The sequence below is a fragment of the Pan troglodytes genome, chromosome 13, assembly GCF_028858775.2.
Source record: "Pan troglodytes isolate AG18354 chromosome 13, NHGRI_mPanTro3-v2.0_pri, whole genome shotgun sequence".
Classification (NCBI taxonomy): domain Eukaryota; kingdom Metazoa; phylum Chordata; class Mammalia; order Primates; family Hominidae; genus Pan; species Pan troglodytes.
The window spans coordinates 45,180,199-45,198,767 of record NC_072411.2 but is presented as its reverse complement, the minus strand read 5'-3'; the positions used below and the strand labels follow the sequence as shown (position 1 = coordinate 45,198,767).

The 18,569-nt window shown below is 35.3% G+C and overlaps 1 protein-coding gene across 6 annotated transcripts in view; it reads right to left on the bottom strand.

Moving 5' to 3' along the window:
- Window positions 1–18,001, bottom strand: part of ARHGAP15 (Rho GTPase activating protein 15) — a 638,999-nt gene extending 620,998 nt beyond the window's left edge. For 3 of the 6 annotated variants that reach the window (XM_001157299.6, XM_063790436.1, XM_016949756.3), the window contains exon 1: window positions 17,819–18,001. The gene's annotated coding sequence lies outside the window, so the exon portion shown is untranslated. The remainder of the gene's footprint in view (window positions 1–17,818) is intronic. The other 3 variants (XM_063790437.1, XM_054679802.1, XM_009443403.2) reach the window with 1 other exon arrangement.
- Between the last annotated feature and the right edge of the window lie 568 nt (window positions 18,002–18,569).

The window sequence follows — 18,569 nt, the reverse complement described above, 5'->3', positions numbered from 1 at the left end:
TGACTATCTTAGGGCATTGATGATGAAATGTCACTTAAAGAGAAAACATCAGCTCTAGAACAAGTTGCTCAGCAGCCAAAGCGTTAGAAAACACTGGGGAAACAAATGGAGTCTCAGACCCTCACTGGGACAGGCTACTTCTCTAATCTTTGTTGGGAGAGTATCAAGTGCAAAAAGGAAATTTTAACCTGCGATTGTCTCAGTTTCCTGGGATTTCTTGTTCTATTGTCTTTCCTTCTTAAAGTGCTTGACTCAGTCGCAAAGTCTTTTTATCAGGCAGATTAAATCTAATCACCCATTGGTTGCAGTTATGCCAGGCTATCGCTATCTTGGCCTGCCCAGGGTTCAAATATGTGGAAGTTGCATATTGCATAATTAGTACTCGACAGTAATTAACAGTAATCAGTAATTGACAACAGTCAAATATGGTTGACATTTGTTTTATTTAGCAAATTTGCTGTTGTATCTATTAGTCTTTCCCTAATGCTCATCTCCAAACTCTGAATTTATTAGATTGAATTTCAGTGCCAAAAGGGCATGTCTAATGATGGGACACTAATGTCATAGTCTATTGTTGTGAAGGACAATAACTATATCATTAAAATAAAAGTTTTCAGAATATCTCCTTTAATGCATTTAAAAATCAGTTCTCTCTTGCTCAATTATTTATGAGTAAAATACATTTTAAATAGCTTGTGTGTATGTGTGTGTGTGTGCATGCCTATGTTTGCATATAAAGTTCAATGAATTGTCACAAACTGAACACATTCTTGTAATTACAGCCAAACCAAGAAACACAATATTATCAGCACTCCAGAATCCCCGCACAGCTCTGTTCCACTCACTACCCACTTCACCCCACTAAAGCTAATCATTCTTCTGTCTTCTAAGTTTTGCCTATTTCTGAACTTTAAATCAATGAAAACCTAAAGAGTCTATTTTTTCTTGATGGGCTTATTTCACGCAAACTTTTATTTGTAAAGATGATTGCTATGCAATATTCTTTTGTGAAGTGTCTGTGCAATACTTTTGCTTGTTTTTAAAATCAGATTGTCTTTTTCTTACTGATTTATAGGAGTTATTTATGTATTGTAACCACAAGTCTATTTTTAATATATATGTTGCAATAGTTATCATTTCCCACTTGTGGGTTGCTTTTTCACTCTCTTAATGGCATCTTTTAATGAAGAGGTCCTTAATTTTAATATTGTTTAACTTATTATTTATTTCCTTTTACAATTAGTGCTTTTATTGCCCTCTTAAGAGACCCTTGCTTAATTTCAAGGCAACAAAGACTATTCCCATGATTTCCTCTAAATGAGTTGTTTCAACTTTATTTATTTTTAGAACTATGATTCATCTGGAAATAATGTTTGTGTTTGGTGTGAGATATATATATATATTCCATATGGAAATAAAGTTACATATATATTATATATATATTATATATACACACACACACACACACACACACACCCCTATACATATATAAATTGGAAGGACCTGTTATCTCTCCTGAAAGAACCAGGAACTGGCTTTTCATCTGAAGTGACCAGTTTCTGGAGAGCTCTCCTAGCCACACGTGGTGACGAAAGGTTCAGTTTGAAAGATGCTGACAGTGTCAAGCAATTACATAGATCTGTGGTCACAATCTAGGTAAATATTGGCAACTGGGGATACAAGTTGAATAGGAAGAGTTATACAACAAGTGAGCAGAAACGGTCATTGATAATCTGACAGGGTGGGGAATACTGAGAAGTTCAGATTTGCAGATTGTTATCAACTAGGAGGTTTGTTGCTAGGTGGCACAGTTCTCAATTCTGGCTATTTGTTCAGGTCTAGCTCAATTATCCACAAAGGAGATTGGCAATAGAAAGGTAGAACCTCAACCCTAGCAAGAGAGTGAGGCAATGAATGACCAGGTTACCAGCAAAGGAAGTTGTGGTCAAGGAGAAAGCAAATGTCCAGTGAGGAAGAGGTGACCCACTGAAGTGCTGGGACTTGTAAATAAGGTGGGAATGCACTTGATTTGTACATCACAAGCCCAGACCAAAAGATGAGATCACTCATTATAATTTATTGTTGAATCCACAAAACCCCATTCCACTAGAATTAAAGATTGTCTGTATTAAGTTAATGTTTCACCTGAGAGTAAGGGTCAGAAATAACCAGTTCCAGATGTGCACATGCTTCTGGTAGTAAAGAGAAAGAGAGCTATAAAGTAGTAATTCTCAATGGTCAATGTGTGGAGCTTATTAAATATGCAGACTTAGCTGAACCTTCCACAGATATTCCCATTTAAGGAGAATGAGGGAGAGGCTGAGAAATTGCATATTTGGTCATAACCCCTAAGGGATTCAGCTGCACCCTTTTGTAAAAAGTTATTTTTATAAAGGTTTATGTAAGTTATTCTTTAATTTTATACACGCATTATTGTGAAATAGTTACTTGTTACTATGGTGTCTTCTTATTTTACAGCCCATTGCTGCTATCTTCATTTTGTTCATATTACTGCTCTAATTAATTTTCCTGGGAATGAAAGTTCACTTTAGAATATGCTGGTGAGGGGTAGGGGTATGGGCAATAGTTGAAAATAGTGAGAGATAAATGAGTAGGTAGCTAAGCAGGTAAGTAAATAGATAAATAGACACATAGGTGCATGAAAATGATGCTGTAAATATTCTACTTAAGACTAATTAAAATATGGTACTTTGTCAACCAGACCAACATCCAGTCATAAATATTGCTGGAAAATAAATTCTTTTGCATAAAAGAAATCCCCAAAGAGCTCCTAGGCAATCTGGGTCTATACACAACTTTGAGTGCAAGAGTGCTTTTTACTTTTTCTTTGCTTATTTATATCATGAACTTGGTAAGTGTGAGTAAAATAACATCAATTTCAACACTTAAAAAATAGTTCATAAAAGGAATGCTTGTACACTGTTGGTGGGAGTACAAATTAGTTTAACCATTGTAAAAGACAGTATGGAGATTTCTCAAAGAACTAAGGACAGAAATACCATTCGACCCAGCAATCCCATTACTAGGTATATACCCAAAGGAATATAAATCATCCCTTTATGCATGTGTATATTCATTGAGGCAACTATTCACAGTATCAAAGACATAGAGTTAATCTAAATGCCCATCAACAATAGACTGGATAAGAAAATGTGGTACATATACACTATGGAATACTATACAGTCATAACAAGAATGAGATCATGTCCTTTGCAGGTTCATGGATGGAACTGGAGGCCATTATCCTTAGCAAACTAACACAGGAACAGAAAACCAAATACTGCATGTTCTCACTTATAAGTGGGAGCTAAATGATGAGAAGTCATGGACACATAGAGGAGAACAATACATATTGGGGCCTACTGGAGTTTGGAGGGTGGGAAGAGGGAGAGGATAAGGAAAAATAACTAATGGGTACTAGGCTTAATACCTGGGTGATTAAATAATCTGTACAACAAACCCCCATGACACAAGTTTATCTAGGTAACAAATCTTCACATATATCCCTGAACTTAAAGTTAAAAAAAAAAGTGTATGGGAATGCCCATCCAATTTCAGTTCCATTGCTTTTGCAGTAGGTTCTGGATAGAATGGCTTAGCATGTACTCTTATTACTGTGAAGTTGGTCCCAGTGTCTTGATGGTTTTCTATTTCTTGTTCCAGCGGTGGATGATTTAGCCCTGAGGTGGTTCAAGTAATTGTCTGAGGGACAAAAAAAAAAAAAAGAAAATAGCTCTCCTTGATAAAGACCAAAGGAAGTTTGGTGTGAGAAAAAAAAAATCCACAAAATAATGTATCCTCAGGCTTCCTTTCAAGAAGCCCAGATGATCAAAATAGTGAAAAAATATTTGCCAGTTCACATTACTTAAATTGAAAATTTTTACTGAGTTTTTCAATCCTTTTCTTTGAAGATAAGAGATACAATATACTATGTTAATTGTATATTGTATATGTACACCTTAAAATGTATCCTCTTCTTTCTAGGATGAATAACTGAAGGTTCTCTTGATGCCTTTAGTCTCTTGAAGTGATTCAACTGCCTTTTCAGGAATCTTAATATAGGAGCTATCTGGGGGACTAGATACTCTACTTAAACAAGTTTAGTTTGCTTTTTCTTCCTCAAAGTATAGTTCCCAGGCTTCTCCCCTCAAGGTGAGAGGCAGAGGAGGAGATGGTTACATATGTGATATAACTAATAGGTTCCAGTTAATTGAGTGCTACTGTAATTTGAATTAGTGTAGCCAAATTTCTGTCTAAATTTAGGTGCTTCACAAAGTGAAATATAGGATTTTTGCTTGGACACATTAAAGTAAAAAATGCATACATATTTAGAGTATTAAATAGTTGGGAGAATTATCCATTTAATTTAAAAATCATTGAACATTTTTCTTCTCTGTCTTGTTTTATTTACTTATATCCTTTGTTATAACTACGTCTGAGACAGAGAATCTAATCTATTAAAGGAGAAAACGTGATGAAATTGGTTATGCAACCAAGCCCCAGCTACATTTCCCCATCTTGTGCACTTACTGGTGGGTTTCTTGTGTGTGTTTTTGTGTGTGTGTGAGCATGCACACATGTATGTGTATTTAAATGGTTGCCACTCTTACTATCACAACACAAGGTATGCAAACCTCTCTTTCATCTCCCTTACAACAGTACTTCCACACATTCTGATCCATACCCTACCTACATCATGCGATTCAAAAATAACAGTCGATGTAAAGACAAATGTATTTGTTATGACTTAGTCAAGTTAAACTTTTAGAGACATCTTTTAATGATTTTTGTAAAAAAAAATGCTTTGGGGAGGGTTGGCAGCAGAAGAAAGTTTGTTCTTTCAATTTAGGAAAATGAGCCCAGTCATGCAAGCTAGACAGACACAACAAGGACCTAAATGAAGAAGCTATACATAAATGGATGTTTTTTTCACAGAATAATCTAATGCTCCAGTCAGTCTCTAAACATTTATTGGGATTTATTGCATATACAGAAGTTATTTGGAGGACTCCAGTTCTCTCTAATCATTACCCTCTGCTCCTGCTTTTTTAGGAGCAGCTATAAATTCAAGAAGAGGTGGAAAATCGGCAGACTGCCAACCAAATTCAACCCACAGACATATGTTGTTGGGCCTGAACAATGTTTTGGAATGTTTTGAATCAATTTCCAATTGAAAAATGAGGGTTGTTACTTTAAAAAAAAAAACAGAAAAGTATGTCTATATGTCTTCTCTTGAAAATTCATAAAACGTGGCAAACTGATCCAGGTGTGTATGGTAAGAGACAGCTGCGGGTGGACAGCTTCTACATCCTATAGACAAGGCATCATATAGACATTCTCTTGTCTACAAGTCCTCTCCTACCCACTTATCTTGTATAGATATCCCAACTGGCCTGGAGGCATTCCCGACTGTGGCTCGTAGTGTCAATTACCCCTAGGAACATTGCTCCTCTGATGTATGGGTTGAATGGTGATTGTGCTGCCTATTAAGTCAATATTATTTTCAGTATTTCATTATTTTTAAATCTAAGCTGGTAAGATTGCAAATGAAGAGCAGAACCAGGAGACTGCATTTGCATTTGCATTTGTACTACTGCTTTAGAAAGAGGATCGTCAAACATTCACATTACTTCATTTATTCTTACAATTTTCTCAACATGATCTTGGTTACAACGAGTAGGATATTGTGCTGTGCTCTTTGCTCTTGCTAACCAAGTTCCCCTTTTCCTCTCTCTGTTTTCTTTGCCTCCTCTACTGTTTCTATTATATTTTGGCAGATAACTATATCCTGCCTTATATTGGTTTCTGTTCTCTATTTGAGCTGTGTGTCTCTTCTGCCCAAATTGACTGTGGGCTCCTTAAAGTCAGACACTGTATTTGTCAGTGTTGTTGCTCTGTATTGTACTTAGGACATTATAGACACTTGGTCCCATGCCTTGCTCTCATTAATTCAATGCCCTAATACCAACTGGTTTCAGAATTAGGACTGAAATTGATATATTCATTCAGCACTGTCTGAAATCCCCTGTCTCCAACTCCCCCAGGCCATGAGCATTTCCAGCATGTTCAAGTTTGCCACCAAGATTAGAATGACTGTGACTCCAAATCCCAAGTGTTGTTGGATTCCTGTGTTTCCTGCATACCTCTCCACATCTAAAGCTGCCAAATGTATGCACCATACAGCTCATCATGGTCAGGAGAAGTCAGATCACTGCATTTCACCTTCCCCGATCCCTGCTCCAGGGTGTGTATGCTCTACACATCTGCCATGCTGACTGGTCTCCAGGTTTTTTGTCAAGCTGGTTTCCCACCCTGAACCTACTGCCCACTTGCTAATCCCCTTTGCTAATGCCAGACTTCAAACCTAAAGCTCAATGCCAGCTGGCCATAGGATACAGCAAGCTTTCTGTGGACAGCACCATAGCTGGTTGTTTTCCCAGCATTTTGTAAGCACATGGGTTCCCCTCTGCCGCACCTTGTTCTCATTAGGTGGATGCGCTAACAACAATTGCTTTCAAAATTAGGACTGAGTTGGGATATTCATTCAGCCTACATATATGGAATCCTGAGTTGGTTTCCCCAAAGGAAAATTAAACAAAAGAAAGGAAGAAAAAAAAAGACAAAAGACTTCTTTACTGGGTTAGCAATCTACACTCTCAGGACTTCCTAGTTTCCTTTTATATGTTCCCTTCTCAGAATTATTTTTCTAGGACCCTAGTAGATCTGTCTTGTGGACTATCTACCTTACTACCTTACCACTCCATGCAAAAATTTAGATTTAAAATAAAAGTGCATGAAGAGAATTCTACTTTCTTTTCTCTCCTCGTGTTTGCTGTTTTTCTTTGCTTCATTTTAATTTCAGGCGTAAGAGTCAGTGGCTGCCTACCTGTTTTTGAATTGTTTTATGTGATAAATATTAATTCTTCATAATTAAAGGTTATTTTTGGTGAGGGTACATCTTGAGCTGCTTGAAGGAAAATTACCATATCAACCAAAAATTGGTAAACAAACAAGAAAAGAGTTATCTCTTCTTCCCTTTGCCCACACAGCTATACTATACTCCCCCACACAGCTGTATTGAGAAAATGAAACTAATAGCAAGAAATTGCTTTTGATGAGTTTCATAATTTTATCATAATACTTAGAATCAAAATAAACCAAAATTATCATAGCATGATTTTTACATCATAGTGAAGAAAAATAAGTCACTCTTTGATTCAAGACCTGATAAAACAATTACTACTGCTACTCTTACCACCGCATTTAACCTTTTTAAAGTGATTTACTATGTGCCTCATGCAGGGTAAACATCTTTACATACATCATTTTATATTTTTTCCTTGGGAGGAAACTCACCATTTTACAGATGAGCCAATGCAGACTCAGAAAGATTAAGTAACTTGCCCAAAATATCATACAGGATCTAGCAAGTGGTAGGGCCCAGAGTTGAATTTTATTTTTTCTGACTTCCCAGCTTGTGCTTTTAATACCACTACTATCTCTGTAAGAAAGAAAAAAGTTCCAGACTAAAATTTGAGAAAAAGTATGTTTTAATGGTTATACCTGAAATGTGTCCTAGCCCTTCTGTGTCCTCCCGCAATTCAATTTCTCCATGCTTCACTGCCTTTTTCTACGAAGTCTACTAAAAGCTCCCACTTTGTCACTGGCTTTCTAGAATTACCAAGTAAAATAACATATGCAAAATGACTTTTAAAATTCTAAATAGAATATAAATAGATGATAGACATTATTACTTGCATTAGTTAACTCAAACCCAACTACCACCCTAAAGCCTTAAAATACATTTATAAGAAGCAAAATAAAGAGGCAAGGGAAATAGCAATATAAAAGCCTGAGACTCTTTTGCCATAATCTAGATAAGACTCAATAGACCAATAGTGACCATGATGATACGTGCAAATGGAAAGAAAGGAATAAATGCTGCTTGAGTATGGCAATTGATTGGCTGTATGGAATAAGTGGTAAGGAATACATGATATGGATGATATCATGTCCCTTAATAATATGACTTCAGGAGTAGAGATGTAATCAAAATTGGAAGGAAGGCAAAAATAACCCTTGGGAGAGGCCATGGATTTAATGTGGGACATAATCAGTTTAACCTGCTGATGGGATATCATAGAGGAAGTATCAAGTGACAATTAGAAATAAGGAACAATTTTGACAGAGACACCAAGGCTAAAGATAGAAATTTAAGGACCGTATTTGAGGAATGAAATTGAAATCATAAGAACGTCAAAAGAGAGACCAAAAAGAAGATGGTTTAGAGCCGTGGCATCCATTAGAAATATAATATGAGCCACACACATGTAGTTTAAAAATTTCCTGTAGCCACATGGAAAAGTTAAATGAGATAAGTGAAATTAATTTTAATAATTTTATTTAACCCAATACTTCAAAATATAATCAATGGAGCATGATTAAATGCCAAAATATTAATTATTTTACATTTTCGTTATTTGTACTATGTCTTCAAAATCTGGTGTTTATTTTACACTTAATTCATACTAGCCCTTCTTCAAGTGCTCAATAGTCACTTGTGCTAGTTGCTACCATATTGGATAGGTGGATCTAAGAAGGAATTTTTGAGAATTAAGGGCCAGGGGGAGACATAGAATCCAGAGGAGACCAGAAAAAGAGAAATAGGAAAGACACCTGCAGTATGGCAAAAACCAAGGCAAAAGAACGTTTTCTTCCTCACAAGTTTTACAACACTTCTGCATAGGCAATATTTGCAGAGAAGAAACAACAAGTTTCCTACAGATGGCATTGTTTTAGACATCAAACAAAGTAGGATTCTTTTAGAGCCTTTTAGACTCTAGGGCCTCATGAATAAAGTTCAGCATTGCTTAACTGCTAACACTTAACAGGCTTCAAAATTATAGCATGGCATACTGAAAATAACATGGACTTTGCATTACCCAGATCTATGTACAACTCATGACCCAGCCTACCGAAAAGCTTTGTAAATTTGCGTATTTAATCTCTTAACCTCAGCTTCCTTATCTTTAAAATGGGGATACAAATTCCTTTACATGATTTTTGTGGATACCAAATGCAATTATGCATGCAAAATTCTTGTCCCATAATCTACACAGAGTAAGTCATAGCTATGATGATAATTATTAAGAATCTCACTCTAATAATTTATATTGATGAATTTCTCAAGCAACTGTAAACATCTTGAGAATAAGTTAATATTGTCTAGTTTTGGTAACAACTATAGTACTTACCACAGTGCTTGAGACACCACTGAGGTAATCACCATACATTTTTTCCTTTAATGTTCTACTTTAGGAGAACCATCAAAGTATGAATAGGTGGTATTATACAGAAGCTCAGATTACTTGATTTCCCCAGTGCATTTAGCAGAGAGCTGAATTTGGGTTCCATCGCTCAGTTTCTAGTCTTTAAAATTCTAACATGAAATTAACTAAAGCAGAAAGATAAATGAACAGAAACGGAAGTTTCCCTTGACTCAGCATCCAATTTCCTGAGCATTCTACCTTCCATAGCTCTTTTAAAAAGATGTCCTGTTTTGACTCTTTTAGGAAATGGATTTAAAGTGAACATAAAATTAGTCAATTTTAATACCATGGTTTTAGTAAAATTGCTTAAAATTTAAATACTTAGAGGTAGTTGCTCTTTCTCATCAGTTTATGGCAATATGTTTTCAGCTGGTGGGTTATTTGTTCCATTTTTCAGAAGCATATAATGGATACAGAATTCAAACCCAACCTTTCATCACTGCCAACTTACTAAAACTGTACCATATATATAGTACATATAGTGTCTTTTATTTGAAATATATTTCTAGCTTCTCTTCTCCTAAATTACCCTATATTTTAGACCAGGAAAAGTCACACATCTCCAGATGGTCTTCCTTGATTCTATAGCCCAAAGTCAATCTTTATGGCATTTATCCTTTCACTAAACAAATATTTATTGATATTATCATACACCTACCATTTGTTCTAGGTTCTAGGTATTTAGCAGTAAAAAGACAGGCAAGGTCAATACTCCCATGGACCACACATTCTAAGGTGAAAATAGCCACTAAACACTGAAAAATAAATAATAAATTCCATAGCCAAACTAATATGAAGGAAAACAAAAGCAGAGTAATGAGATAACGAGGTCCTTGCAAATCATGAAAGGAGATTGAATCTAATTTGAAGTATAATAGATAGTCATTTGGAATATTATAGTAAAAGAGTTTGCATGGTTGAACTCTTAGAATGGCCACTCTGTCTACTCCTTGGACAATGACTATTGTGGGGAAGATAGAAGCAGGGAGGAGAGTCAGGAGAATTCTGCAATAACAGCAGTGGAAGTGGAAATAAGTGATTGAATTCAAGATATTCTGATGTACCTATACCTCTTGCTTAATATCCAATTCATTCCCGTGAAATACAAAGTTATTCAATAAGAGCCTAAGATTTCCAATCATCACTTATAAGTATAAAAGTATATCAATAGAACCTCAAAAAAGGATTCAAGTACATAATAGCAACAATTTGAAAGAAGACAAATTGTAAACAAAATGTAATATAAAAGGAGTTTTTATTTATTACATTTTCTTTTTCCATATCTTTTTCTTCACTAATATTTTTAAGGATTGGGAGACTTAACGGTTTTCATGCCCTCAAAGTATACTTAATAACAAATTACAGCACAGGAGTCACCTGGAGCGGGGGGCCCAACAAAAAGTCTGACTAAAAGGTTGTAAACATTGCCACCTCTTCAACCTTCTTGAATTAATTCAAACATGTACAAATCAACATTGTTTCATATGCTTCTTGTTATTCTAACTTGAAACCAGAGAGTAAATTGGTGTGTGTGTTTTATCTAAAGTTTGATGTTCATCCAAGTGTCACGTTGTGCTGTATTCACTTGGCAAGATTTTTTTAGAAAAGTCATTCTATTGACAACCAAAAAAATAAAAAATAAAAGAAGTATTAGACTGAAAAAAAAAGATATAACACCTTAAGGGCCATTATTGAGAAAAGTCACGTGAACAGTATAATGAAAAGTAAGTTTATATTTTACAGGCTCTACTTATTGCTGATAAACTAGATGAAACTTTGGGTAGGAAGTAGTAGGGAAAGAGTAGAATCAAGGATAATTCTTAGACTCTTGTCCTGAAAAGAGAGATTAATATGGTATCATTAACTAAGGTGGAGGCAAAAAGGAAAGAAGCAGGCTGGGTTGGGGGACAGGTGGGCAGTAATTAGGAGATTTGCTTTGAGTACTGTATACTCATTTTGATGTCTCTATGAGACATTCAAGTGGAGATGATGAATGGGCAATTGGAGTTATAGTTTTACTGCTAAGAGAAAAGATTTGGTCTTGAAATATAATTAGTATATAGATAACATTTAAGGTCATGAAACTAAATAAAACCGCAAAGGAATAAACCTAGAAGACAAGTAGAAATCCAAAGACTGACCTCAGGACATTCCAACATTTAGAGAGCTAGATGATGAGAAAGCGTTAGCAAAGGATACAGAAAGAGCATTCAGGTAGTTTGGAGGAAAACTGGAAGAAAAAAGTATCCCAGAAGTCAAATGAAAAGAGAGTTTCAAGAGGGAAGGAGGGTTCGATAGCATCAAATGCAGCTCAGACAGTGAATAATATAAAGATACATAAATGGCTATTAGATTTGGCAAAATGAAGACCTTTGGGATTCTGTCAATGGTATATTCTATAATATTTCTATGGCACTGGACTTATATGTATAATTGATATTTAGATACTTATCTTTGTGTACCTCTTACCTACTAAACAGTTTTCATTGGCTAAGTAGCATATCTATTTCTTTGTATCTCCAGCAATCCTTAGGACAACATAGTATACTTAGAGTTCAAAATTATTTATGGAGTTGAATGGAATTGGACTAATAACCAGCAAAAGATAAAAAATAAGTTGCAAAATCCACAATTGTATTGTGTGTTACTGACAAGGATAAGTTTTAAAATAAGATATTCTGTCTAGTTTTTGACATGCAGAAAATGCTTTCATCAGATGAACTTTCCCACCATTTAAGCAAAGATAGAAACTATGAAGCATGTATTCCCTCAAATTCCTCTCCTCACTGAATCTTATTTATATCCAATTCATCTGCATTCACGCTCATTAAAGTGCTCTCTCTTCTGTTTAAGGTTAATTCATCTACTTGAGCCAGTGATTATACCCATCTGTCTTAGTCTCCTCTGAGACCTTGTTGGGTTCCTTTATTTTCATTCCTTTCCTCCTCCTTCACTTGAACATTCATATTTTATCCCCCTTTTAAGCTACTGTCTATTTCAAGCTTTAGAAAAGGAATACAGCATTTAGGCTGGGCGCGCTCTCACGCCTGTAATCCCAGCACTTTGGGAGGTCAAGGTGGGCGGATCACGAGGTCAGGAGATCGACACCATCCTGGCTAACACCGTGAAACCCCGACTCTACTAAAAATACAAAAACAATTAGCTGGGCTTGGCGGCAGGCACCTGTAGTCCCAGCTACTCGGGAGGCTGAGGCAGGAGACTGGCATGAACTCGGGAGGCCGAGCTTGCAGTGAGCCGAGATTGCGCCACTGCACTCCAGCTTGGGCGACAGAGTGAGACTCTGCCTCAAAAAAAAAAAAAAAAAGAAAAGGAATACAGCATTTTATATATGCTATCTCTAGTTCTTTGCTTCCTTTGACATCTCACACCAAGGCTTGAGTGTCACTAAAGTCACTAATGTTTTGGTCTTTAGTTATACAGCTGAGAAAGAATACATTTTCTTACAAGGAAAGCAAATCGACCTTTAATCTTTTAAAAAGAAGATCAATTTTAACCATAATAGCAGAAATATCAATAAAACTGTGTTGAGATGCAGTTGTTAGAGACTGGCAAAACCTGCAAAGCTTGGCAACACAATCCCTTGAAAAAGCAATGGAGCTTCTGCAAGCGTTCTCATTAAGTGCTGGTGGAAGTTCAAAAAGTTACAAATAACATGAAGGATAGTTTGGCAACAACTATCAAAATTATTTTATCCTTTGTCTCATAAATGTTATTTCTGGAAATGTGTGATAGATAGATAGATAGGTAGGTAGATAGATGATAGATAGATGATAGATAGATAGATAGATAGATAGATAGATAGATAGATTTTCAAACAGAAACAATTACATGGACATTCATTGAATTAGAAAAACTTGAAAACATCCATCACTCTTTTTACAGGAGGCTGGTTAAATTAAGTATGATATTTCCATACAGTGGAATAGTATACAGCTGTAAAAAAGAGAATTAGTTTCTTAGTTTTGTTATAAAATATCTCTAATCTATATTTCTAAAAGAAAAAAAGCAAAGTGGAGAGGTGCGTGCAGTTATGCTATATACATACACACATAGATGTGCATATATATATGGTTTTTACATAAACTGTGAAGTATAAATATATATATTAAACATATGAAAAGTGGTTACGTTGGATTAAGATGGGGATAAATGGGATAGATAGAAATAAAAATATAAGAAATAGCTTATCTAAAAACATTGTGTTTTGGTTTTATGTTGATTTTGAACCATCTCACTATATCATCTATTCTTAAATTAAAAGCAAACAAAACAAACAAAAGGCCTTCATCAAATGAAAAAAAAGATTGTTATAACCATAACTTGAATAAGAACCTCAGGCACCTGAACAGGTAATCAGTGCCTGTCCTTACAGAAATATCTCCACTGACTTCAAACTCTTCTGCAAAGAAAATGTCACTTCACAGTGAGATAAATGGAAGAAACAAATACATCCTGACCCTAGACAGACAACCCATCAAGATGTAAAAGTGTGGACATCCAATTACGTATCTCCCCTGCTCAAAAACCCTGCTGTTACTTATATCCAGGTCTACTCTATTTATGATCTCACACCATCTTTCTGGCCTACCTCTTATTACTATACTTCTGTCTAACAAAACTGGAGAATTCACACTACCTTGGAATTCTCTGACACGCCGTGTTTTTGTGCCTTGACATATTTCCTTCCTGTCCCTTGCAATGTTTCTCATCTTCCCAGTGCTAGATTTCCCTGAAAACTACCACAAAACTTTCCTCCAAAACTGTCCAGAACTCCCTGAAAGTATGTGATCAGATGATACAACACTTACAAAATTCTCTAGTTTATGGCCTGGCAAATAACAGGAATGCAAAAATGCTGGATGAATTTCTGAACTCTGATAGAGCATTCTCTGTATCTTCTTATGGTACTTGACAAATTGTATTTGCATCATAATTATTAAAATAATAGTCACTCTGGATTATAAGCTTTTAGAAGGCAAATGTTGTGAGGAGTTGTCAAACATACAGTAGCTGTTGAAAAATATTTTAAAATTTAGTTTAATTCAAACTCATGTTTCAATCAGATCCGCCTTTAAATTAAAACTGTATTTTTGTACAATTATGGAATTTGAAGAAGTTGGGAAATAATGACTGTTTAAAATGTGACCATACGTGACTCCGTAGTAGAATTTTGAGGCTTTTGTCCTTTCTTCTGGGGAAAGCATTTTAATTTCTACATCAGGAGACCCCTCTTTTCAGCAGAGAGCCCAAGTGCTGCAGCTGTAGCTGCCCCCAGTGCAGGAGTGGGCCTGTGAGCTAGGCATGGTCACGCATGCTGTCTGCACCCAAGTTCAGTAATTGTTCAGCTATGGTCATGTGATCCAATTCAGTCCCATCAGATCTAAATCTGACACTTTGCTGTGGTGACTGGGGAAAAGCATTCTTTCCCCACAGTTTGCTGAAAGGATCAACTCAGCAGGAGCTTGACAATTTCGTGAGAGCTTCCACTAGAGACTGCTTACAGCATAGTGAAAAGAAGAGCTGAGGAATGAAAAAAATGAGACCTACTCCTGATAATCCTGTGTGAGCTCCTGGATCCAGCCATTCCTGACTTTGCTATTCTTGGACTTTTCACACATAAAAGAATATCTCTTTTGCCTAGGCTAGTTTGAACTCATTTTCTATCGTTTGCCAACAAAGAAGTTTTGCACACTCTAAGCTCAAATTTAGAATACTTACAAGGGCATTTTAAAGTCTAATTATGTAGCATTTATTGTACAGTGTAAAAAATATGCTTTTAGTATCCAAAGAATTAAATTCAGAGTGTTCAATGACTTTTAATATACATCTATTAAAAACTAATTATGTTAAATAATTTCTAAGTGTATGGGAATATCAAAATTGCCTGAAAATGTAGTGCAATATTTTTTTTTTTTTACCTGCTGCAAGAAAGGTGTTTATTTCTTCAGGAATATCTTAAAGAAATGGATACATCACTGGGATGGATCCTTCATATGAGACACTTCCAGAAATTCTGTGTTTAAATGCCACAGGCAGGACCAATGGTTAACAAAACACTCTCCCTCTAAAGTCTTCCCCCAACCATTTACCATGACATCAGTCTCCTCACTTGAGATCCAACATTTAGCTAATCCTTTGGGCCCTGTCTGCTGAGGAAACATATTAAAATTCCACTGGGAGGAGAAAGGGAGGCCTGGCTAGGAAGTCAAAGCTCTGTAGCCTTCTCCTATAAGCGTGGATTATTTTTATTAGATTCCCTAAGTGCTGGAAAATGGGATGAGTACATTTTAAAAGTTCAGTTGAATGGAAGGAGCCAGTGAATGGAAGGGTCTATCTTTCTAGGTACCAAGTCTATGAGTCTCTAAATTAGGAGCAGAGCAGGCTGCTCCAGAAGAGAATAATAAAAAGGAGCAACAGGAGGAATATCAAGGAAAGAGTTTCTCCTTTCTGAATCTTACTGAATGCTGGCCCTAAGTGGAAAAGCACGACATTCTTTGAGCAAATTAGCTTTAATATGACTTTCCAAATAAAATCTTCCATATTATTTTCATTTCATCAAAACTTGTTTCTGACTCATCCACTTAAAACATATAAAGTAATAGAATTCTATAGTAACTTATTTGCAATTAACTGTCTTAAAATTTGGTTTGTACCTTACTTCTCTTTACAAACAATTCTGAAGGTATTTTAATTTACCTATCATCTTTACTCATTGATCTTTCTAAATTCATATCAAGCTCTCTTCAATTCGTTCTTAATTTTACACATATTCCATAAAATATGTGTATTTTAATTTAACAGTTTCTGCAAGAAACACTCATTTTTACAGTGAATTTGTTTTTTAAAAGCATTAAACAATTTAAAAAATTTTCATGGACTTTTCTTCAATGCCAGATGTTTATCTGCATATTCATTCTTGCTAAGGTGTAAGTATTGCATGTGTTTATTCATTTGATATTCTTTTATAATAAAATGAAAGAAAGTAATAACATATCAACCAAAATTATCAGAATTATACAGCTTCTATAGATACAGAGGTTCAGCACCACGATATTGAAGACAGATTTAAATAATGCTTTCCATTGTGAGGAAATGCAACAAATTGAAAATCTAATCACAATATCAAAGCAAATATATATTACCAGGGTCTTCTTACATGCTAACAATAAAAAATGTATTGAACACCAAGTCCTAATCTCTATTTTTCTGTGATCATTTTAATAGTCAACAAGTAGCTAGCTTCAGTATTGACAATTGAAGAGGTCTTAAAATGGAGTGTACTAGTATGCCTAATAATTTCCTACTAAATTGACCATGTCAAAAAACATTTATGTGTGTCTTTCAATAGAAGACAATAAAAGAAAAGAAAATTGTTGCCACTTATCAACCCTGTAACCATTTTTTAATAACACAAAAAATAGGTGTTGTGGGGGCCATCACTTCTCCCATCCAGCAGCACAATAAAAATAATATTAGGGAAGAATGGATCATATCTTGGGCTGTTATTAAAATTCTTTCAAAAATCTACAGTCAGATTTATTTTAGGTATTTGTCTCTGAGATTAGCAATATTTTGATGTTTTCTGCACATATGTTACAGCACACAAAGACATTCTGTAAAAGCAAGAAGTCAATATAAAAGAAAATTACATGTCAGTTTAGGACTAACAAATCCTTTTCATTTCTAAGGTTTATTATTTTGGAATATTTCAAAGAAGGAAAATTATATAATTACATAAATAACAAAAGTATACCTCTAATTTGCCTCTCCTCTCAGAGTAACCTTCAATGAAATCAGCTGTGACTTCTTTTTTAAATATAAAAGTTTGCTTATGAATTAGAAACTTACACTCATTTCACCCTATATCTTAAATGAAATTTAGAAAAAAAATTTCAAGTGTCATGATAGACAGTATTCCTTTACATTTTAAAAGCTCCTTGCTTTTTAATTAGCTACATAGTAACCTTTTTAAGGGTTTTTAGTGCTAACATTAATACAATGCTTTAAAGTGAGTATCTTTCACACTGAAATTCAAGCTATTTCTCATTGTTATACCCTTTTCTCTTTCCTTATCTGGATGTTGAACAATACATATTTTTATAAAACAGTTGGTTAAAGGTGCAAAGTCTCACATTATTTCTAGTAGTTATTTTTAAATGCACTTCAAACTAAAACTTTATAACTTATTCTGTCTTTAACATTTTAGTACAAAATCTTAGCAAATTATCTTATTATTATAACATTTTAGTAAAAGACATTGGAATTTGACAGCTGCAAATATGAAAAGAACATTCTTTTCTACATCAAAGGAAACCAGCCGATGTTTTAATCACAGGTAAAAGCGTCATATTTTGTAGAAACGTTTATATGTTCACACCAAAACGTAGGAAACTCTGCCAAACATGTTCAAATTTAAATTTCATGTACAATATAAAGTTAAAACTTACCTTTTCTCGGCAATGACCTGTTATTGAAACTGCCATCAACTCCTAACTGTTAATGACTCTTTCAACAAAAACGGAAAACAGTAAAGTCACATGTCGTAAGAGTAGGCCTGTGTTGGATGCTGCTTAATTTCAGTACTGGGGGAAGAAAAAGGCGGGGGGTGGGGTGAGCACAAAACTTTTAAATAAAACCACTTCCTGGGTAGAGACAGTTAACCACACACATCACATCATTACTCAATTTGAAGAAATTGCCTTGTATAGTCAACAATATTGTTATTTTTCAATGTTATTATCAATCGTCAAACAAGACACATGTATAGAGATTTTATCAATTTTAACTTAAGGGAGGAAAATGTGTGATTAAAAATTCATCAGTGGGAGGAGCAGACTGCTAAGCACTGAAGAAACTTCCTCTTTCTCTGCCTTCTAGCAAGGGCTGAAAAATGAAGTGTCTACTCTGCTGGCTACGCTTGAGATGCTCCCATGCTATCAGGACACTCTGCATATTGACTTTGGAAGCAAGGAAGCCACCTCCAATTCACAGAGCTGGTGCCTCTGCCTCATTCATGAAAGGACCCACCAAAACCTGATCCAGTTAACAGGTTCATCAGGCCTTGGGAGGGTTGCATTAGAACTTCAGAAAACACAGCCCAGAGCCACGCCGCCATCTGAGCATCTGGGGAAAAGGCAGGTGTTCATCATGCTCGTCGAACACACCCTGTGGCATTTGCTGTGACTGTGGCTCTCATAC